Raw genomic sequence first — 21,804 nt, forward strand, 5'->3', positions numbered from 1 at the left:
GCCACAAACTCTCAATTGGAATGCTCTGAAATGAGTGGGGTTTTTTTGTTTGTTTGTTTATTTGTTTTGTTTTTAAATTTGGTGTATGACCAAAAGCACCCTTGGCTTCAGTTCTATGCTGAAAATATTTTCTTCCAGAGGCTAGGGCACTCTCTGGCCTTCAAAAGAAGATTGTCTTATGTCCATTCAAATAAATCATTTCCTATGTCTGAAGCTGGAAACTTTTTTGTTTTTTTAATTCCCTGCCATGGCCTTTTCATGTCCCTCCTCATCTTGTTTAATGTCCCTTTAATAAATTCAATGCACAATGCACAGATGATGCCCTAGATACACCATCCTTTACCACATGAACCTGCAGTCCATCAGTTGTCCCCAGATCTAGCTGCTACACATTGAAATCAATGGAAGCACATTACAATTGAAATATCTGGGCCTGGGAATCCATATGTAAAATGCATGTCCATGTGCTCTTGTGCAGCATTTAGAATCAACCTTTGATTAATCTTTTGCACTTTATGCCAATGAAAATGCAGTATTTGTGTAGGTGGCTTTTTAATTAATTTAATTTTGTTATATTCTTCTTTTCTATTTCCAAGGTATCAAATGGAGAAAACCTCAGTAAGACTAACCAATGCAAAGGTTCAAATAGTAATTAAATTACTGTCCAGGATAACTTGAAATTTAGTAGTTAATCTGTGAAGAAAAAAACTTTTAAGAAATAAATCTCCCATCCAAGTACTAACCAGGCCCGACCCTGCTTAGCTTCCATACACAAAAATAAACTCAAGATGGATAAAAGACTTAAATATAAGTCACAATACCATAAAAGTCCTAGAGGAGAACATTGGCAGGAAACTCTCAGATATCCCACGCAGCAATTTTTTCACTGATATGTCTCCTAAAGCAAGGGACATAAAGGAAAGAATAAACAAGTGGGACCTCATCAAAATAAGAAGCTTCTGCATGGCAAAAGAAAACATCAGCAAAATGAAAAGGGAGCCAACCCCTTTTCATTTTGCTGATGTTTTCTATGGGAAAATATATTCGCTAATGATACATCAGATAGAGGTTTGCTCTCCAAGATATATAAAGAACTCACTCGACTCCACTCCAAGAAGACAAACGATCCAATCAAAAAATGGGCAAAGGACCTGGGCAGACGCTTTTCCAAGGAGGAGATACAGAGGGCCCAGAGGCATTTGAAAGGATGCTCAGCATCACTAGCCCTCAGAGAAAGGCAGATCAAAACCACCATGAGGTACCACCTCACACTGGTCAGAATGGCCATCATAAACAGATCCACAAACAACAGGTGCTGGCGAGGCTGTGGAGAAAAGGGAACCCTAGTCCACTGTTGGTGGGAATGCAGACTGGTGCAGCCACTGTGGAAAGCAATGTGGAATTTCCTCAAAAAGCTGAAAATGGAACTGCCTTTTGATCCAGTGATTCCCCTGCTGGGACTATACCCTAAGAATCCCAAAACGCCAATACAAAAGAACCTATGCACCCCAATGTTCATAGCAGCACCATTTACAATAGCCAAGTGTTGGAAGCAACCTAAATGCCCATCAATAGATGATTGGATCAAAAAATAATGGTACATATACACAATGGAATACTATGCAGCAGAAAGAAAAAAAGAACTACTAAACTTCGCGACAGCATGGATGGAACTGGAGAGCATTATGCTAAGCGAAATAAGCCAGGAGGTGAAAGACAAATACCATATGATCTCACCTGTAAGTGGAACCTAATCAACAATACAAAGATGCAAGGAAAATAAGACCAGCAACACTGAAAGGAAAAGAAATCAACAGAGACAAGAGGGAAGGAGGGAGGGGGGGCGGGGACAAGGAAGGGAAGGGGACAGTCAAGGAACATATAGCAAGGACTCATGGACAAAACTAAAGGGGAAGAGCTGAGGGAGGGAAGGAGGAAGGGGGCAAGGGAAAGTGGTGGGGGGTAGGCAGAGACAAATGTATTTGAAAAAATAAATTAAAATAAAATTTAAATAATAGAACAAAAAAAGAAAAGAAATAAATCTGTGAGAATATGAGGCTCTAAAGCAGCCATAGGGTTGATATTTGGAAAAAGAAAAATTATAACCACTCTTTAGGCCAACTTTGATTTTGGTAATCCTCAGAGTGATCATTCTGAATGGTAGTTAATATTCACCAAGAGTTTAATGTACTACTTTACTCCCATCCTTATTATAGAATGGATTTAAATCTACTTTTAAGGAAACATAAAATATTTTTAAATACATAATTTATTTCTCTGATGATTAATGATGTTGAACATCTTTACATATGTCTACTGGCCAGCTGTATGTCCTCTTTGGAAAACTGTCCATTCAGGTTCTTTGTCCATTTTTTAATTGGATTGTTTGGGTTTTTCTTTTTCTTTTTGGTGTTGAATTTTGTAAGTTCTTTATAAATTTTGGATATTAATCCCTTATCAGATATATTGGTGAATATGTTATCCCATTCCATGGGTTGTCTTTCTATTTTGTTGATGGTTTCCTTTGCTGTGCAAAAACTTTTTAATTTGATGTAGTCCCCAAATTATAAAACCCAATGAGATATTACTCACACCTGTCAGAATGGCTATCACCAATAAATCAACAAACAACAAGTGCTGGTGAGGATGTGGAGAAAGGGGAACCCTTTTGCCCTGTCAGTGGGAATGCAGACTGGTGCAGCCACTGTAGAAAGCAGTATAGAGGTACCTCAAAAAATTAAAAATAGATCTGCCTTTTGACCCAGAGATCCCACTTCTGGAACTATATCTGAAGGAACCCAAAACATGAATTCAAGAGAACATAAGCACCCCTATGTCCACTGCAGCATTCCTTATAATCAGCAAGATATGGAAGCAGCCCAAGTGCCCAACAGTAGATGAGTGGATAAAACAACTATGGGACATTTACACAATGGAATACTACTTGGCCATAAAAAGGAAAATTTTACTCTTTGCCCACAGCATGGATGGACCTGGAGAACATTATACTAAGTGAAATAAACCAGTCAGAGAAAGATAGATGCCATGTGATCTCACTCATATGTGGAATCTAATGAAGAAACTGGACTAAGAAGCAAAATAGAGACAGGCTCATAGATACAGAGCAGGATGACAGCTATAGGGGGAGGTGAGGAGATGGAGGGATGGAGCAAAAAAGGAAAAAGGACTCATGGACATGGACAACAGTGTGGTGATTACAGCGAGGGGTGTGAGGGGGGTATAAGGAGGCTAAATGGTAATGAAAAAATACAATAATTTTTTTAAATATATACATATATATTACTAGTGAGGAGGAAAAAGAACAAACTGGAGCCAAGAGTCAGAATGAAACAAAAGACAAAAATTTACAGGCACTGGATTTCTTAATATAATTCATTCATTCACTAATTCATTCATTCATGCACAGTTAGTAAGTATTCACCATTGGTTTGGCACCCAGCTAGGTGGCTATGCAGTGACAGAGTCCTTATTGGTTGTGTGCTTCAGATATCTATTCTGATAGATTGGTGTCCATGCCTTCTGTTCATTTAATATTTTGAATATTATTCCCTAATGCTGGGAGTATAACAGAGGAAAAAAATGCAGACTATCCTCTCTCAGTCTCTAGCCTTTCAGATGGACAGACATGATATGACAATTACAACAGAGTATTGCAAGATCAAACATCATGTATTTTTAAAAACAGCAAAAATAAAATAATAGCAAAGAAAACAAAACAACAACAGGAGTTGGAAAGATAGTCAGAAACCAGATCATGAAGGGCTTCATTACATTTATAAGGAATTGTTGACATGATCCTAACCGGGTTTTAAGCAGGAGAATGCAGTAAGGAGAGCTGTGTGCTAGAAAGATCATTCTGGCTCTAGCATTAAACATCTCCTGCTGCTTTCCCCCGGCCAAGTCCTACCAGTCAAAACCTGGGTCAGGACTCCTCTGTACACTGAAGCCAGTTCTGGAAAGCAGTGAGTAATGCTATGATCCTTGCAGCCAGAACACTTGCCACAAATCCTGACTCAGGATGAGTAGCTGCCTTCTGTGGTGTGGACAAGAAATTTAAACTTCCCTTTGCTTTAATGTCCTTATCTGTAAGATGAGGTTACGTCCCTACCTTATTAAGTAAAAATACACTTAGAACCTTGTCTAGCACATACGAGTCATTGGGCGTTTCATGTACAACTTTCCCCAACCTGATGACAGCACTTGAAAGGACAGATTTTTGCCATTTTACCATATTCTTTTTTTTTGTTTTTTTATGCTTACTTTTTTTTAATTAATTTTTTTTCGAATGCATTTGTCTCTGCCTCGCCCCCACCACTTTCCCTTGCTCCCTCCCTCCTTCCCTCCCTCAGCTCTTCCCCTTTGGTTTTGTCCATGAGTCCTTGCTATATGTTCCTTGACTTTCCCCTTTCCTTCCTTGTCCCCGCCCCCCCTCCCTCCTTCCCTCTTGTCTATGTTGATTTCTTTTCCTTTCAGTGTTGCTGAAATACAATATCAGGTTGTATTTTACCATATTCATAATCTCTTACTGTACCCTTCACAACACTGATTTTTAGACTTAAAGTTTTTTTGCAATTCCTCTTTATTCTTCCCTGTTCTGGTTTCACTTGTGAACCAACAATAATTTTTGACTATTGCCTGCCTTTGTTTGTTTGTTTGTTTGTTCCATCAGCATGAATTTGAAAGTTCCATTTACCAACTTGTAGTTAACTTTCTAGACTGAGTCTCAATATGTCACCTCCTAAGAGATGGGGGCCACTCCCTGGAGGTAGAAAAAACAGGTGACATGAGCAATTCCTATGTGTCTAAATCAATGGCAAGAACAGGAGCTCTGTGCAGCCTGTCGTGGAGTATTTCAGGTCACGGAGAAGGAAGTGCTGCTGAGAAGTCCCATGACATTGGTCTTCACTGACCTGAAGTTTTATGCAACTTCTGCAGAAGGGAAGGAAGAACCTGACCTGGTTGAGCTAAGACCTGCCAAACACAGGGCCACATTGAAATAAATATTTCAGCAGACAAAATATGGCTGTTGTTTGTCCATAAAACCTGGAAAACATTTCTGGGAAAGGGGCTAGTGGAGCTCCCATATTTTCCTGCATTTGTCTGAGGTGATAACAGGGCTGTGCGCTGGAGACACAGTAAAAGGCTTCATTGGAACCAGTGGGCTTTATGTCACCATGGCTGGACAATAGAATTGAGAAAGCCATTATATTAGGAATTTTGGGAAACAAAAAAACATAATTTGCATGACCTCGTTTTCTGCTGTAAGACAAGTAGCACATGCACAAGTCACCAAGTGCTGAGAGGAAAGGCGCCTCTATGAGGGGCCACCCAAGAGTGGTCCCAAAGGTGGCGCCCTATGGAGTTGGGTGCAATTTCTCCAAACTCTGCCTCCTCTGAAGAAATGGCCTTCCCCTTCTGTTTTGTTTTCCATGGTTTCAGGTTTACTGTACCCTACAGGTTTTCACCGCTCTGGCTCGCCCTTTTGGTTTGACGCACATGTATTTTTTTTTTTCTATTTTAGCTTTGTCTAAGAATCTTTTCCTTCATCTTTTCTTTCTTTTGAGAGAGGATGGATAGGGGAGGGATAATGCAGAGCCAAGCATGAGCCTCATGTCTACTTTATTGTCTAGCCCAGGATCATAGAATTATAGTCCAATTTAGTACATTGGACCCAGATTTAGGGTGGAAGAAAGCCTAAACTCCATTTTGGGTGCCAAGCCATTACTCTTTGACAGTCTTTGAAACCCCTGGAAACCAAGTTGTGTTCCCATTGTAGCAATGGCAGAAGCTATCCGGTCAACATTCTTTTTTCCCAAACCCATCGTAAACGTTTTTCCTGCAGTGATTGTTTGCCTAACATTTTCCCACTGTATTAGAGAACTAGTCCATTTCCCTGAGGAGATTATTCAGAGAGCAAAACCCCCAATACCCAGGGGATCCAGTTCCACACTCTTCACATTATCCAGTGCATCCTGAGGCTAGCAAACAGACGCAGCGTGTGCAGTTTAATCTTGGGGCTCTGGAGACACAAAGACCTACATTCTATTTCAGCTCTTCCACTGAGACCATGAGCAAGTTATTTTTTAAATTACTATAATTTGTTAAAAGTAAACATTTAACAAAGTATACTATACATACAAGGTGTGTAAAGTTTGAAATTTCACAGACTAAACTCCCCCATGTAACCAGTACCCAGATCAAAAAAGAAGACCGAGCCAGCCTTACCCAGCAGGTTTCCATGGGTTTCCTCCAGTCACTAATAGTTACTGAAAAGTAACCACTATCCCAACCTCAAACATTATAGATTCTTTGACCTTGAACTTCAGTCTATTTCTTTATATGTGAAATTCGAAAATAAAGAGCACCAATTGTAAAGTATGTAAGAATGAAATGAGACAATCATATAAAGCACTTTGCACTTATTCAGGATTGCTCTTAAATCCTGAATAAGCTCTTAAGCCGCAGCTCTTACAACCTATTTTATTTTCCTACTTCTCTGAGATGGGTCTGTCACATGCTTGTCTCATGCACGAAGCAAGCTCCACCTCTTTCCAAGGATGGAAAGCCGTGTTTTCACAAGCTTCCTGGCTCTGTATTTGGCCAGGGGAGGTAAGGCTGTGACAACCCAGAGAGGAAAAAGAGTGAACACAAACACGCATGAACAAACGGGGGCTCCCTCCTGGAGAAACACGGAATTATCAAAAACAAGCTTGGCTGGCGGAACAAAGAAGAGGAATAGAGTGAGAATGAAGTTGAGTTTTTCCTTGTATGAGGAGAGGGGAGGGGATCTGATATTAGGTTTCCAAAACCAGAGACATTACATCCAAGGGGAGCATCATGAGACCCGTGGCCAGGGAAACTTCTGAGTTTCACTATGCTGAGGCCCTGGTGGGGCATCAAAGCACAGGCTGCTGGCACCTTGGTACCTCAGTTTATTTTTAGGAACAGACTATGTTCAGCATAAAACTTCTACTGAGCACTTATCTCTGTGCTTCCTTGAATACTAATTTAGAGGTATAGATTAGCATCTAGTAGGCTCTACCTTTACCTCTGGCCTTCCAAAATTTCTTCATCTTATCTCCATCTTCTGGACTTTGCCTTATCTCTCCTTATTCTAGTTCACAGGCCTCCCTCCCCCTTCCCAACTATATACTGTTCATGGCCCCTTAAAACAGAGTGAGAAGTTTTCTGGCCTAAAAGCAGTTTGCTGTGCAAAGAGCCTGAGCCCTAGACTTACATAAAGTTATTTCACAATGAACTAGGGGTGACACCTCAACTTCTGGACAAAGGTCAGTTAGTCCTTTTGGGAGCCCAGGACTATTTTAGAGAAGCCGTACCTGGTAGATCTTTTTCCTTTCTCCTTAAATCCTTTCCCGGAATAAACAATTAGTTTGATTAAAAGTTGAAAAGCATCACTTCATGGACCGCATACAACTCTGCAATTAACAAGCCTTCCATAAAGATTCATGCCCTCAATCTTCCCTTCTATCAGGCTCTGCATCACAGCATAGAAAACTATGCAGAGTGCTGACTTAGAAGCCTCCCATACCTGGATTTGAAGTTTGGCTGTACACTAACTAGTTTTGCAATCTTGAGTAAACTTTACAACCTCTGTGAGTCTTAAACTCTTTTATAAAATAGGGTTAATAATACTCCTATGCAGTATCACTGAGAAGCTAAGTAAGAGTGCCCACCTGGAATATCTTGCTCAACATCTAGCACAAGGTAGAAAAAAATATTTAACAATTAATAATAACAATAAAAAACTTGCTCTGTTTTGACTTGATTATATTTTTACAATGTTCCTTTATGTAGAGCTAATATTAATAAGAGCAAATATTTAATGAGAACTTACAATGTGCTAGACATTGTTCAAAGTATTATCTTAAATTGCACAATTACTCTTTGAGTTTTGTATTTTTCTCCAGTTTTACAAATGAGAGAAAAAGATGCATTCACCTGCCTAAAACCCAACAGGAGTAAGAAGTAGAATGACCTTTGAATTCAAAAAGTTTGAAGCCAGAGCCCATGATCTTAACCACATACCTACTTACCATGTTGTTCTTCCACTTGTTCTGTTTCCAGAATCAATTTTAGAGCTTGTCTGATACATCTGTAACTGCTTTTTAATAAACCACATACATATGCTTTTGCAATGTGCTTGGGTTCAAGGTTTTGATTCCAGCACATTTGCCAAACACGTGTGAATGGAATCTGTGTGAGGAAGGTACTTGGGGTTAAATGATTCACATGTAATTTCATTTGTATTTTCCTAAAACTTCATGCCCACTCTTCTGAATCACAAATAGTAACTGACATTTTGAACTGTTTGCCTAATGCCACTTTTTCATGAGATGAGCATAGTTTTTCAACAAGTTAAGTTCTAAGGATTTTCTTCCGTAACAGCTGAGCTATTAGATAAAATTCACAGCATTTGAGGAGATGATTAAATTTCATGTGGATCAGTTCAGGACCAATAAGAATTGTGGCTTACAATGTTCACATGTCAACATTCAAAACAATATTAATGGGAGTTTTCAAATAAGGGTACGAGTCTGGAGAGAGAAAATGTCCTCAAACAACATAGAACTGTTACTAGATATTCAGATATTAGATTTGTTATTAATCATAAAGCAATACTTACCATGAGGCAGATGTTCTATGCTTAACAGAAATTACTTTGCTCTTTCTTCTCCTTGTTTCTCATATAGTCTCTTTTAATTCCACATCTGAGGTTAGTAGGTTTTTTCTATATAATACAACTCTCCACATGAACTCTTGTAACTCTGGATTATTCCTTCACACCTGGCTACTCAACAGAACAGCATCTGCTTCTTAATTCTCTTTTCTGTTGGCATCTATAGCATTCAACTTTTGATTCAATGTCTACTGGTCGCAACACTGTTGGGTGCCAGTTACTCTGTGAGCTCCGGGATGAGGCTCAGATCCTTCTCTCAAGACTCACATTGAATTGAGATGTCTATATAAAAGTGTGTAGTACTGTGAAATCACAGGAGCATGCATAAAGCCAAAGCACAGTTCAGAGGAGGGGACAGCTAACTCTTTGGAGGGGAATGCTAGTGAGGGCTTCTCAGGAGATTTGGCCTTGGTTCTGTTTACTGATGGATGCATGGGCCCTTCACATACCAAGTGGACAAGAACATTTTAGGCAGAAAAACGGCACAAGCCCATTTTCAAAAACATGAAGTAAGGTACCATACTTAGGGACATAAAAGTAGTTCCCAATAAAGCAAGCTGGAGAGAGATCCAGAAGTTCATGCTACAGAGGTACTTACAACCTAGATTAAGAATGAACTTCAATGCCTATGAAAAGTCTCCAAATTATTCCCTTGTCTATACAAAAAGTATTCTTGTACACTTACTATGTGTCAGTCTTCGGGAGAGATCCTACAGAACTAATACCGAGCAAGCATTATCTGTACAAATATGACACAATCCTGTGGGAGAGACAGACTATTAAGCAAGAAATTATAATAACGTGCTGAAGCTGAGAGTCCAGTGTAGGCTAAGGGGTCAAGGTGGGCTGCCTGAGGTACTGATGTTCTGTATGAGGGGGGTGAGTAGGAATTAGGTAAGTGGGTCTGCAGGGTGCCGGAGAGAAAGAATATTGAAATCAGAACTGTCTTCGAAGGCAAAGAGGCAACAGAAACCTGGCACATCTGAGTTAACAGAAGGAATTTCAGTAGGAATAGGATTGGGACTCGGGGAGGGGGTTTAGGGTTTAGTGGGAGGGAAACATTATTCTGGCAGCATTACAAAGAATGGATTACAAGGGAGCAAAGCTAGACTTGTCAGACTAGGTAGAAGGCTAATGAGTCATAGTAGTAGTAGTAATAATCATCACCATAATAAAAATTCTCATTGACACTTAATAGGCTTATCAGGAGCCAGGTACTCTTCCAAGGGATTTGCACCTAGTAACACATTTAATCCTCACAGTAGGTAGTAGGCCCCTTTCACAGATAAGAAAACTGAGGTATGGCGATATGTTCAAGGTCATAGAGCAATACATAATAAAGCCAGAATTAAAATCCAAGCCACTACTTTCAATACAGTCTTACTATTCTGCCTAGATACGATATTGGCATAAGTTAGGGTAGAGCAATAAGAATGAGGAAAACTTGAATAGAATTGAGAGAAATGCTGGAGGGAAAACTCCATAGGATTAATCAAGGCAATGAGAAAAAGATGAAAATTACTTTAGCCTTGCCCTAGGAAGCCACTTTAAATAGCAAACAACTTTTTAAAAAATACTGTGTTTATATTAAAACTCACCAGATATAATGGCCCCCTATTGCTCAAATATCAAATCCATACTCATGTCAGCATTTAAAATCCTCTGCTAAATAAAGCTTTTCCTCATCAGTTATTAATTAAAGCAGCAAATATTTAATGATGAGTTCAAAAGCAAGTCCAGTGCAAAGTTATGGAAATCACACAGCACACATAGTTCTTGCTGCAAGGATCTCTCAGGGAATAATATGTTCAGGTCCAGTTGTGAGCATTCTACATTAACATTAAATACTCAAGGGCAAGGACTGAATCATATATTTTTGGAATCTAATGCACATTGTATATTACCTTCCTTAGACATTAATTTTTTAAAAAATACATGATGAAAGGTATTTAAATCTTTAAATTTCAGCAATTTTTAATATCTCAGAATAATTAATATTAAAACATGCAATATATTAAACATTCAGATCTAGAGAAAGTTGCTATTGTATATGTCTAAAAATGAAAAAATAAAATACTGTATATAATGTGTTTAACTTTTTAATGGCTCAGTAGTAAAAATGCAATTCAAGATTTTAAGTAATATCTTTTACATTATGTCTTATCACAAATTGTAATTGGACTGAATTTAAATTAATTATTGGGATAATTGTTGGATCAGCCAGAGAAGCTGACAATATCTGACTATATCTGGGTGGTAGATTTTGCTACCAGATTGCCCTATTGACCAGAGGCTAGTAGTAATACAGTCATAATCTTTAAAATACTTCAACTTAATTTAAAAAGTAATTTGTTAAATTTTTAGAGGTTTAAAATATTAAAAAAATACTGGTCATAGACATTGGTTAACGTGTTATAGTTCATGAAGGAATTAGAAAACTTAAACTGTGTTCACTTTCTACTTTGAAATAATAAAGGTTTTTTGTGAAAAAACAAAAACTGGAAAAGGATTAAGTTTTCAAGGCATTTAAAGTCAGGAGGACAGATCTCAAATTTCAAATTTGACATGGACTCATTATAGAAAAAAGTATGTTCTGATTGTCCTATGTTACCCCTTCATTTCCTGGTGAAGATGAGGAGAAGGGATTGCTAAAGTATTTGATCCAGTAGCACTGGCACAACTACCAACATCTGCACAGGGAGGGGTTCCTGGCACCAACTTGAGAGTCGCCAGCTTGTCACTGAGATGGACTGTGTTTTCCCGAAAAGGAATATTTCTCCCATTAAAAAATGTATATTTCTGATGGGAAATTTTGGTATTTATTACCCATTCTTCCTTGTGCTAAATGTTAAAGATGAGTGCTAAAAAATACAGTCTTTTTTAAATGATCAAATTTTGAAATGTAGCATCAGCTAAGAATCAGCTGAACTAAAAACAATCAATGGAATTTTTTACTTAATGTTTTAATTTGTATTCTAGCCTCTCTGTGTTAGGTTTCTTTTGTGGTGACCAATCAGAAGTAACTTAACCAAATAAAAATAAAACCCCAATATAATGTAGTTCCTCATTCTATGACTACTGTTATTTTATGGGGAAAAAACCTAATTGTTGACCATCATTTTTTAAAAATATATTATCCTAGTTACAAAACCTTAGGGTTTTGTTTATTAAACTTTCAATTACAGGAGAAAATTGATGTGAATATCCTCTGATTTTTCTTTTTATCCTCACCTGAGGACATTTTTTCATTGCTTTTAGTGAGAAGGGATAGGAGAGGGAGAAACATTGATTGGTTGCCTCCTGTACATGCCTGGATTAGGGATTGAACCCACCGACATAGGTTTGTGCCCTGAGCAGCAATCAAACCCTCAGCTGTTTGCTCCACCAACTGAGCGACATGGCCAGGGCTGCGAAAATCATCTAAGTTATGATTTACTTTAATTTTGACTTATAATCAAGAATCTATGAGTTTATTTAACTTTGGCAGTTTATTAAAAAGATGTGAAAATCCAAGCTTCGCTTCAACTGAAGTGAATTAATATTCTCATATTCAGATGATTTTCAAATCTATAATCATACTTGTTAGAGAAATAGATGAGCCAGTTAGGTCTGTAATTTAATATATTTTGATAAATAATCATTGACAAAGTTCTTTCGTATCATGAATTAACTTTTTCTAATAATTGTTTAAAAATACCTTTCCCCTCCACACACAAAACACACCCCTTTTTAAGGTCCATGGTTTTTGCTATATAGCAGTAAAATATCTTTCTTCTCCTCTGACACTGTGTCCAGGTCTTCGTGAAGACACATGTTTATAGCCTTTGCTATGATTGGCTCAGTTCCCCTCTCTCTCTTCACATCATTTCAGGCATGGCACTCCTGATAAGACCTTATGTTTTATCTACCAAAAGCCAATCAGACAACTTTTATTTGGTGACAATGTGAACATACTGGTGTAATAAAGGAGAGATTCCTTTTCTTCTGCCAGAAAACTTGGCTAAAACCAATGACCTAGAGCTAAATTAAAAATACATTAAACATATATGAAACTGTTGGGCTCACAACTCTGCAAAATTATATCATTGTATCATTATGACTTGACTTGTCTATCAGCTTTGTTGAAGACTTATGATTTACTGATTAGGGCTAACTATATAGTATGTGTATAAAATAGAAGTTCCACAAACAACTATAAACAAACTCATTGTCTTACGTTTTCCCTGAGTAAAATAAAGTGTCAAAATTTCCCAAGTGATCAGTGTGGCCAGGACCAGATATCTGGTCAGACCCATGAATATGACAGAAATTGGAAGATGGACAAAAAGAAGCTAAGTAGAAGGATCCACAGAGCCAATGCATCCAGAAAGCCGGTCTAAGACAGAGAGTCTCGTGATGGTGTGTAAGTCTCAGAATATCAAGTTGGTTAATGTCATTCATTGCTGGAACATGAAATAAAATAAAGTCTAAATGATCCAGCACTGATACCAGAGAGACAAGCCAGCAGTTTCCAGGGAACGGCTGCAGAGCTGCAAAGTCAGGGGCCAGGAGCAGGAGTAAGAACCAGACAATGACAAAAGCTGGACTCCAAAGCTGGGAACCAGGCCTGGGGACTCTAGGGTCAGCAAGACCAGAGCTGGGCCCACGGAAAGAATGCTGGAAGTCTGTGCGCGAGAACTACTGAATACACTCCAATAGTCCTCCAGTCCCCCAGTAACCCATAATGCTGAGACAGACCACGCTGGCTCGGGCTGAGCAGGCCCAGCAGGGCTTAGTAGGGATGACTTCTGGGTTTAGATGATTAGGATGTAAAAGTACAGACCGCCACTCCAGGAAGAGCAATACCATGAATACCACATCTGATAAAAGGCGCCTCTTTTTACAAACCCTACTTTTCTTTAAAAGTATAAATCCTTTAAAAGGTTTAAATCTTTTCAGATTTTGCAGCTGCAAGACAGATATATACCTTGAAACTTTTCTCTTTTTCTACAACTGGTTAGAATGCTAGCTCGGGTAATTCAAAGTGAAGCTGTATAGTCTAAAAAGTTCATCTTCTCAGTCTCCCATTTATGTAGCAATTTTTTCTTTCTGGTTCAGATATTTACAATTTCCTTGTTGCTTTATTCTCCCCTGAAACTGGGTAAGATTTCAAAACCTGCTATTCATGCTTTTGATTGAAAAACTGATTTTAATCTAAAGTTTAGCTTTGCCATGTAACATTAAATAAGCAGCTACATTTTAAATAAGCCATTCATTTCTAATTGTTCAAAGATATGAATTTTACCCTTAAGAAGGGGAAGTGGGAAGAGCCCTGTGAGTCAGTAGCAGTTGAAGATGGTTTGATGTGGGGAAGGGGGCTGTGATACAGTAAGACTCCAATAACCTTGCCCTGAATGTGAACCTGGTGCTTGGAAGTTATGTGAAAGAAGGGAGATGCTCTTTCTCAAAGAGAGCCCACAAGCAATCAGACAGACTACTTAGGTGCTACATACGGACTCCTAAAAATCGAAGGTCTGGAGAAAGCCATGGCCTATGGAAGTTAAAAGCTTTTTTTTTTTTTTAAATCAAAGTATTAAAGAACTCCAAAAATATGGTAATGCTCAAATGATCATACATCTATACACAGGAAGCATGAACATCACATATAATCTGGCCCAGAGTGCATCTGTTACAAGCAGCAGATTCTTTTTAATAGATAAATGGCCAGCTCCGGCAACAGTTGTAGTTGAAAAGTGAGTAAACTAATTCAGGAGTCATGGCAGAGATTCAGCTCTCGGAGATGTATAGTCATTTTTAACCTTCTCATTGTTTATTGTTATGCACCTGACAATGGGGTTTAATTTTTAAGTATTTAGGCCTTTTCCTTATGTATCAGTTACCCTGTAGGCAGTCATTTCCGATGGTATTTGGAATTCCAAATCTTAATTCTTTTCCAAGCACAATGGAAATAAACAATCCATGTTCGGTCTTTCCCTGCTTCCTTTCTAAATAAGGCCTTTTCACTGATGATGGCCCTTGTTGCCTGTGACTGCGAGTTCCATTCACACTGGATGTCTTTCTCATTTAAAGCAGCCTGAAAGTGCAACAGAGGAAGTATTCCATTTTGATTCTTCTGTTATTCTAGAAAGGAAAGAAGGTTTAATTTGTTGCTTTAAATTTACTCCCTGCCTCTCCCCTGCCTCCCCAATACACTCACTTCTGATTGGGTAGCTTGTGGCTTTGAAGTTCTAAACTAAAAAGTGATGTCAAAATAAGCATTATTTCACCCCTCAGAATTATTTGTTATTGTTGTTGTTTTAAATTTACAACTGTTTTTTTTTCTAAGCAATCATGCATGTGTTGGATTTCTTGCCAAGTGGGAAAAACCTACGATTGTCTTTAAATATAATGAAATCTTTACAAGTACTCATTTAACGATTAATAGTATTGATACAAGATTAATTTTTGTAGGCAAGTAATGACATTTATGAATTTTGCTTTTTAGATTTTCTTGTCATGATTTGGAATCACATTTTTCCCCAGGCCTAAGCAGGTCTAAGTCCTGGGCCTATCATGCCCATGGAGGAAACCCAGGCCTGACGCCACGCACTCCTCAGGTTGCCTCTGATAGGACTGGCGGAGGCCCCGCAAAGAAGAGAAAGGAAAATGCCCAGAGCACAGAGCACTTGAAATAAACTGCCACCATGAGACTTCCCATGTCTCCTCTTTGAGTTTCTACTTACATATTATTTACCAAACTGCTGAGTCCACATCTGGATGAGGACAATGTGTCATTTCTGATAGGAGCTCCGGGCTCTGACCAGAGAAATAGTTCTAAGTTTTCTTTAGGGCATCAATTACATGTGTTTAGTACTTCTGTTTATAGAAACATCTTAAAAGATTTTATATTGTTAGAGATCTTTATCACCTAGAAAAATAAATTCCAGATGTCCCTTTTTTCTTGTCATTATTTCCCCAAGTTAATTGTCACATACACATTAGAATTTTTGTAAAGTACATGAAATTGTATATTTATTGGCTTTAGATTAACTTTTAAGTTGACTCTAGGAGTGTGTAAGTTTCCAAAACAATTATAGCTTTATATGAAAATTTAACTGAGTTCACTTTTAAAAATTCATTATTGTTTGCTTGATAGTCTATCTTCAGAGTCTGTTGTTCCAGTGTCAAAGTATATTAAATCAGCAAGCAGTGATTCTCTTTTGTGCTATCAGGGATTTCCTCTTTAACACCTTTTTTAAAACTTATAATTGATCCCATCACAGACATTTATTAAACAAAACTGAAAGCACACACAGATCCAATTTTCTTTCTGAGCATGACATGTGATCCATACCACTTTGACCTGCTTTCTTGTTCTCAGGAATTATTTTTCTGCCTGGCTTTGCTCAGAGTATTGTATTTTATCACTAGCCAATTTAGGTTGTCATACTGAAGAGATATTTTCTTTTGAAGGGATATTTTAAATGCCACATTTATACTGACAAAGTTGGTGAGCCTGGGGGAAAAAACAGTAGTGCTAAGAGCAAACAGATGTTTGCTCTGGGTGAGAGCTTTCCTCTAGAGACAAATAAACCAGATAACAACCCCAAGCTCCAGAGTTTGCCATGGGGGCCACAACCACCAGGAGAGAGTGAAATAAATTTATATGAGTCAGAAACTGAACTTTGAACATGTGATGTTCACTTTGCTTCTGACATGCGGTGCTCATTTCAAACGCCTGCTTCCAGTCCCTTTCAGATCGTTATCTGGCACTCTTGCTAGGTAAATAGTCATTCCCCGCTGGTCAGACCGTTAACAATGACATTAACACAACTGAATCACTCATCTTTGGTGAACTCTTGTGTTCATCCGGTTTGTCACATGCACGATGTTTGTGATTCACTGAGCACTTTTTATCAGAACTTTATAGCTTTTAGGGGCTGTATGTCACTCCTCAAAAGGGTTACACTTCATGCACACTAACTAGCACCAGCTCCCCCAGTAAAGAGCTTTTGGCATCTGACCAAACTGGACTTGACTATATTTTCTCATCAACAAAAGTGAATATCCATTTCTCCCCTCCTTTCCTGAGCTTCTCAATGTCAAGTCTTTCCCTCCTATAGAATATATATAGGAGATGCACAGAGAGGAGAGGTGAAGAAGCACTACTTCAGGCAATTAAATATTGTACACCTGGTTTCTGCTCCTTAGTATCATGTATCCTGAAACAGAAAAGCAAATGTAATTTCACAGATGTCAAAAGGGTTTGCTATCTAAAGGATATCTATTAATCAATAATGTTCATACAACATTCTATGTGATTTTATACTTGATATATTTTTGTCTATATTTTTTCCCCAGTGAAAACTAATCAAAAGAGGACTAACCACAGCTTACACTTTCTTCTTTGAGAGGATGCTATACATTTCATAACCTCCTCCAGCTCAAAGGGCTCCTGGAGTTCACAGTAAGTAGTCTGTTAAGTTAGTCCCTTTTCAGTTAATTAAACCCTCGGGGGCTCACTCTGTCTACTTGATCATTATACATAGATATTTTATCTTCATTCTCCCTTCCTGTCATAAAAATCCTGTCACCTTTGAATTCATTCATTTTTTTATTCATGCACATACTCTTGTAAATGATACAAAATATCAGAATGCTATAGATCATGAAAACATCAAGTTGGGCAGAAAAGCTACGAATGCACCAAAAAATTAAAGATAAGCTAATAACTAAGGAATGCCAATGAGTGATGTAGATGAAAACCACCTTGAGAAGAAAGAGATCCATTTAAGAAATACATAAATTTTCCATGAGCCCAGAGAGCTGATTAGTTGGGTCATCAAACTAAGAAGTGTTGGCACACAGGAAAAGGAAAGCCCTGACGGAGGTACCATCTGAGACAGGTGTTTACATACCTGTCTACTGTCGCATGCCTACCATGCTCGGTGCACATATATTGTTTCTTATTCATTGCTTGTATTAACAGAACACATAATTCTCTTGTGGTGCTGTGCCAGGCAGTGGGGATATAAAGCTGCAAAGGTCTGATCTATACCATGTGGAATTGACTGTCTAGGGGGCATATAGTTTATTTGGATTTGAGACATGTCCTTAAATCAAATTTCCAACAGGAAGTTTTGTTTTTTCTCCTTGTTCATCTATGCAACAACTATTTCCTAAGTGTCTACTTTGTTTTTGGCATTCACACAGGTACCAGAGTGAAAAACAGGCCGCGTGCTATTTTTAAGGCCCTGTGTTCTGCTCGGACTTGGGGAGACAGTCAAAAATTGAATATATAGTGTGTCAGGTTGGATGCATTCCACAGTGAACACTAGAGGAAGATAACGTTGTGAGGAGAGTGGGGAAGGCATTTTTGCATGGGAAGGTCAAGGAGTGTCTCCCCGGCAAGATGCTTGAGGGGATCCCTGAAGAAAGAGAAGGAAGAGTCATGTGGCTCTTTTAGAGAAAAGCATCGCAGAGAGAAGAAACAAGAGTAGGAAACGCCGAGTTGGGAAAGTGTTTGCTCAGAAACAGCAAGGAGGCTAGGCTGCGTAGAGAAGAGTTAGCTAGGAGGGAAGTGGTAGAGATGACTCAGAGAAAAAGGTGAGAAGGGGGTCAAGTCACCAAATCCCACTAGGCAGCAGAGCATGGGGAAGCCAGACAGCCTAGTGTGAAATCCTGGCAAGACTGCTTACTAGCTGCTCTCTTGGATGAGCTACCTACATGCTTTGAACTCCTGTTCCCTCACCTCCATAAAGTGGGGTAACAAGAGCTCCTTTATGGTTATGATGAGAATTAAATGAACAAGTGTACTTTGTTTGCTCTAAAGCACTTAGAATTGCTCCCATTCAGAGTATATACTGAGTAAAGAAATAGTATTCATCATTGCTATCACAATTACTGATTGGTCATGAATTTCTGTCATTGTCGCCATTGATATGTCCCTGTCACCCCTCAGGCTGTTTTATGTAAAATAGCTTTTCTCCCACGTCAGTTCATTTCCCACCAAGTTATCACATCTCTCTCGCTTAAACACTGCTATCATCATCACGTCATTTATGACTTCTTATAAACTGGTCCAGACATGGGGTTCTGGTTCTCAGGCCGGCGCTCCGTCCACTGAGCCGCACCAGCCAGGCCGCTGCTGTTCCCAGACATGGGGTTCTGAAAGCCTCTCTCATGCCTTTGCATTTGGGCCCATCTGTTCAGTCTCGCTGGTCTGTCTGCTCACTCACCTTTCAACACATATGCCTCTGAGTCTGGGCAAGTCATCAGAGCCCAGGGTGTTGAGCATCACACATTTGAGCCTGCCCTGTATCACACCTACTTAGATCCGACCTACATATCTAGGTCTGCTCTTTTCTCAGGAGAACCAGCCAGAAACGTACTCCTTGTCCTTTCCTCTCCTTTTAAATCAATCCCCTATTGTTGCATAAATTTGGTTTTCATATTTTGCTGTGATTTTAATTGCTATTGCAACAAGTGTGAATTTAGAACACATCGTCGTGTTTAAATGAAAACTTTTCCGGTTGAAAAAGAGACTTCTATGGGGAATGGGGTGGGGAAATCAAGAGTCTTGGTTGGTAAAAAAGCATTTATGCCTATGATAGTTTATGAATAACCAAATGCTTTTGTGATGGTGCATTTTTACTAGATGCAACAAGAAAACAGATAAACTGTCAAGCAGAAATCAGTGAGTTCTCAGAGCTTATGCCAGGAAGAGATCATATTATAATATGAAACATATTATCTTTAATAAGAACAGAAAGCAAATATGCAACAATTACTCCCATAGCTTTTTTGTTGTTGTGTCATTTTGACATTTCTCCAGTGTGGTTACAGTAATACTTTTTGTTTTGGCATCCCTGGAATCTTTAAAGGAAAAATTCTTTCCAAAGAAATCCAGAAAATTAAAACAAAATTTCAAACAGCAATCTCAAATTTTTGCCTCACTAAATACAATTTGCAGATTTTTGGCATCTTGCATTGTTTGTGGTGTATATAATACATGCATACACATGCATGCTTGAGTAATTTTCAAAATATCCTTATTTCTTATTTTCTAACTTGAAAAATGTTATTTAAATGAAAGAGAGTGGGGAAGAGAGGAAGAAAGGGAGGGGGTGGGGAGAGAGAGAGAGTGAATTAGAGAGCTTTAACTTCAGGGAAAGGCCTGGTTAGCTGGGCTTGAATCTAGTGCTCTCGCTGGGAGCCCTGGCCAAGGAGGCATAGCCAGGTAAAACCCCAAACGCCCGGGGACATCTAGTTGGAGGAGGGGAAGAGAAATTTCCAAAGAAAGATGATGATAGTTTTAGAAGAAGAGACAGGTGCTAGGCATACTATATATGATAAGCTAAATGCATTTCTGCCAAAACCCACTGCTTCTATTATTTATCTACCAGACCAAGAACAGGAAGGAAAGGCATACTGTGGCATGAGTATTCTTAAGACCAGGCCTTCTCATATAGTAATGGATGGCTACAACCTTATTATTTTTTCCAGTTGGCCTATTGGGAGATTTTTATCCTTAATAACAAACATATAGTGCAAGACAAAAAGAGAACAGGATTTATCCAAAAATAAAATTTTCTGAAAAAAAAAATCAATGTTTAAAATAATTATTTATTTAATTATCAAGAGAAATTCATGGACATAGAGAAACTTTCTATAATACAAAATAATAATAAATACAATAAAAAAATATAACGTTTTCCCACTTTAGGCTTCAATTTCTCTCCCCAGAAGAAATATCTTAGCAGCTTCCTCCATACTCTTCCAGAAATATGTCATGGATATATTGCATAGAAAAGAATATAAATGACTTCACATCAATGTGCATGTGTAGGTATGTATATATTAGATGGGTGTGTGTATATATGTATATTCCTATTTTTACCCAAGTGATAACATGGCATTCATACTCATTCATACTGCTAGGTGGATAAATCATAATTTTTCTAGGACCATATTAGTTAAACATCTAGGTTGCTTTTCTCAGTATTGCAAGTATTGCAATGAATATTCATGTCTCCGTGTCTTTGCAAATATACTGTTATGATTCCTGGAAGTAGAATTGTTAGCTCAAGACTATTGTTCATATCTTTATCATGAAACTATGCCCCTCTAGAGTGTATTACCACTTACATTCCTGCTAACCAAATAGAAGAATTCTAATTTCCACACAGACGCATCAACATGGTACAGCATCAATTTTCCTTTATCTTTGGCAACCAGTGGAATATATTTCATAATGGTATAGCTCTATTTATTTACCTTATTAATCACCATAATCAGTGATATCCTCTCAGGAGCACAATAACTACTTCTGCAGCATAGATGTCTTCCTGTTATGAATATTAACTTTTCCTCATATCCATAAAATGAAAAATTTGTCTCATTCTCCTGTGTGCTATCCTCAGTTATGAGGAACAGGGAGAAAGAGCCTGGCTTAGACTTTAGACCATGGTAGAGACAAATGAGTTATGCTACTACCACCCAACACCCCAATCAAAAAAGGAAAAATGGTCCTTAAATTAACTCTTTGCCTTTTTAGAATTAATTGATCCCCTGGTTGGGGTAAAACCTCAAAATGGCAGTCCTGCAATGTGATCATGCTAAAGAACCATAGAGTGAGCTTTGTCTTCTAGATGTGACTTGGGAGAAAAAAATTGAGTTTCCTGATTTCAAATGGCAAACTCTGTTATTACATACTTTGTAATTTCAAAGAGCATCTGTCATCACACAAAGACAAATATATTTCCCAAAGAAAACATCTGGTACTTTTTAAAACAAGCCTCAGGCCAGCTCTGCACAAGGAATGGAAAATGTGCTATAGATAGAGTGTTATTTCATGTTGCTTTTCATTTAATCAGTGAGTGTGGAATGTTTGCATTAAATTAAGCATCTCAAAAATCAGCTCTCTTCAAGGGCTTGGAGAAATTTAGAGGGTCTTTTTTAAAAACATATGTTTCTCCACATAGTAATAAATAATGTGGACATTAGATTATGTTAGTACTCTGAAGAAGAAATTATTTGTTGGAATAACATGTGCTAGGGGTGAGGGGGCTTAATGCTTGGTGACTTGTATTTTTCCTCTGTGATGG

Source organism: Pteronotus mesoamericanus, unplaced genomic scaffold (genome assembly GCF_021234165.1).
Source record: "Pteronotus mesoamericanus isolate MK-2021 breed Mesoamerican mustached bat unplaced genomic scaffold, CSHL_Meso_final scaffold_85, whole genome shotgun sequence".
In the NCBI taxonomy this organism is placed as follows: Eukaryota; Metazoa; Chordata; class Mammalia; order Chiroptera; family Mormoopidae; genus Pteronotus; species Pteronotus mesoamericanus.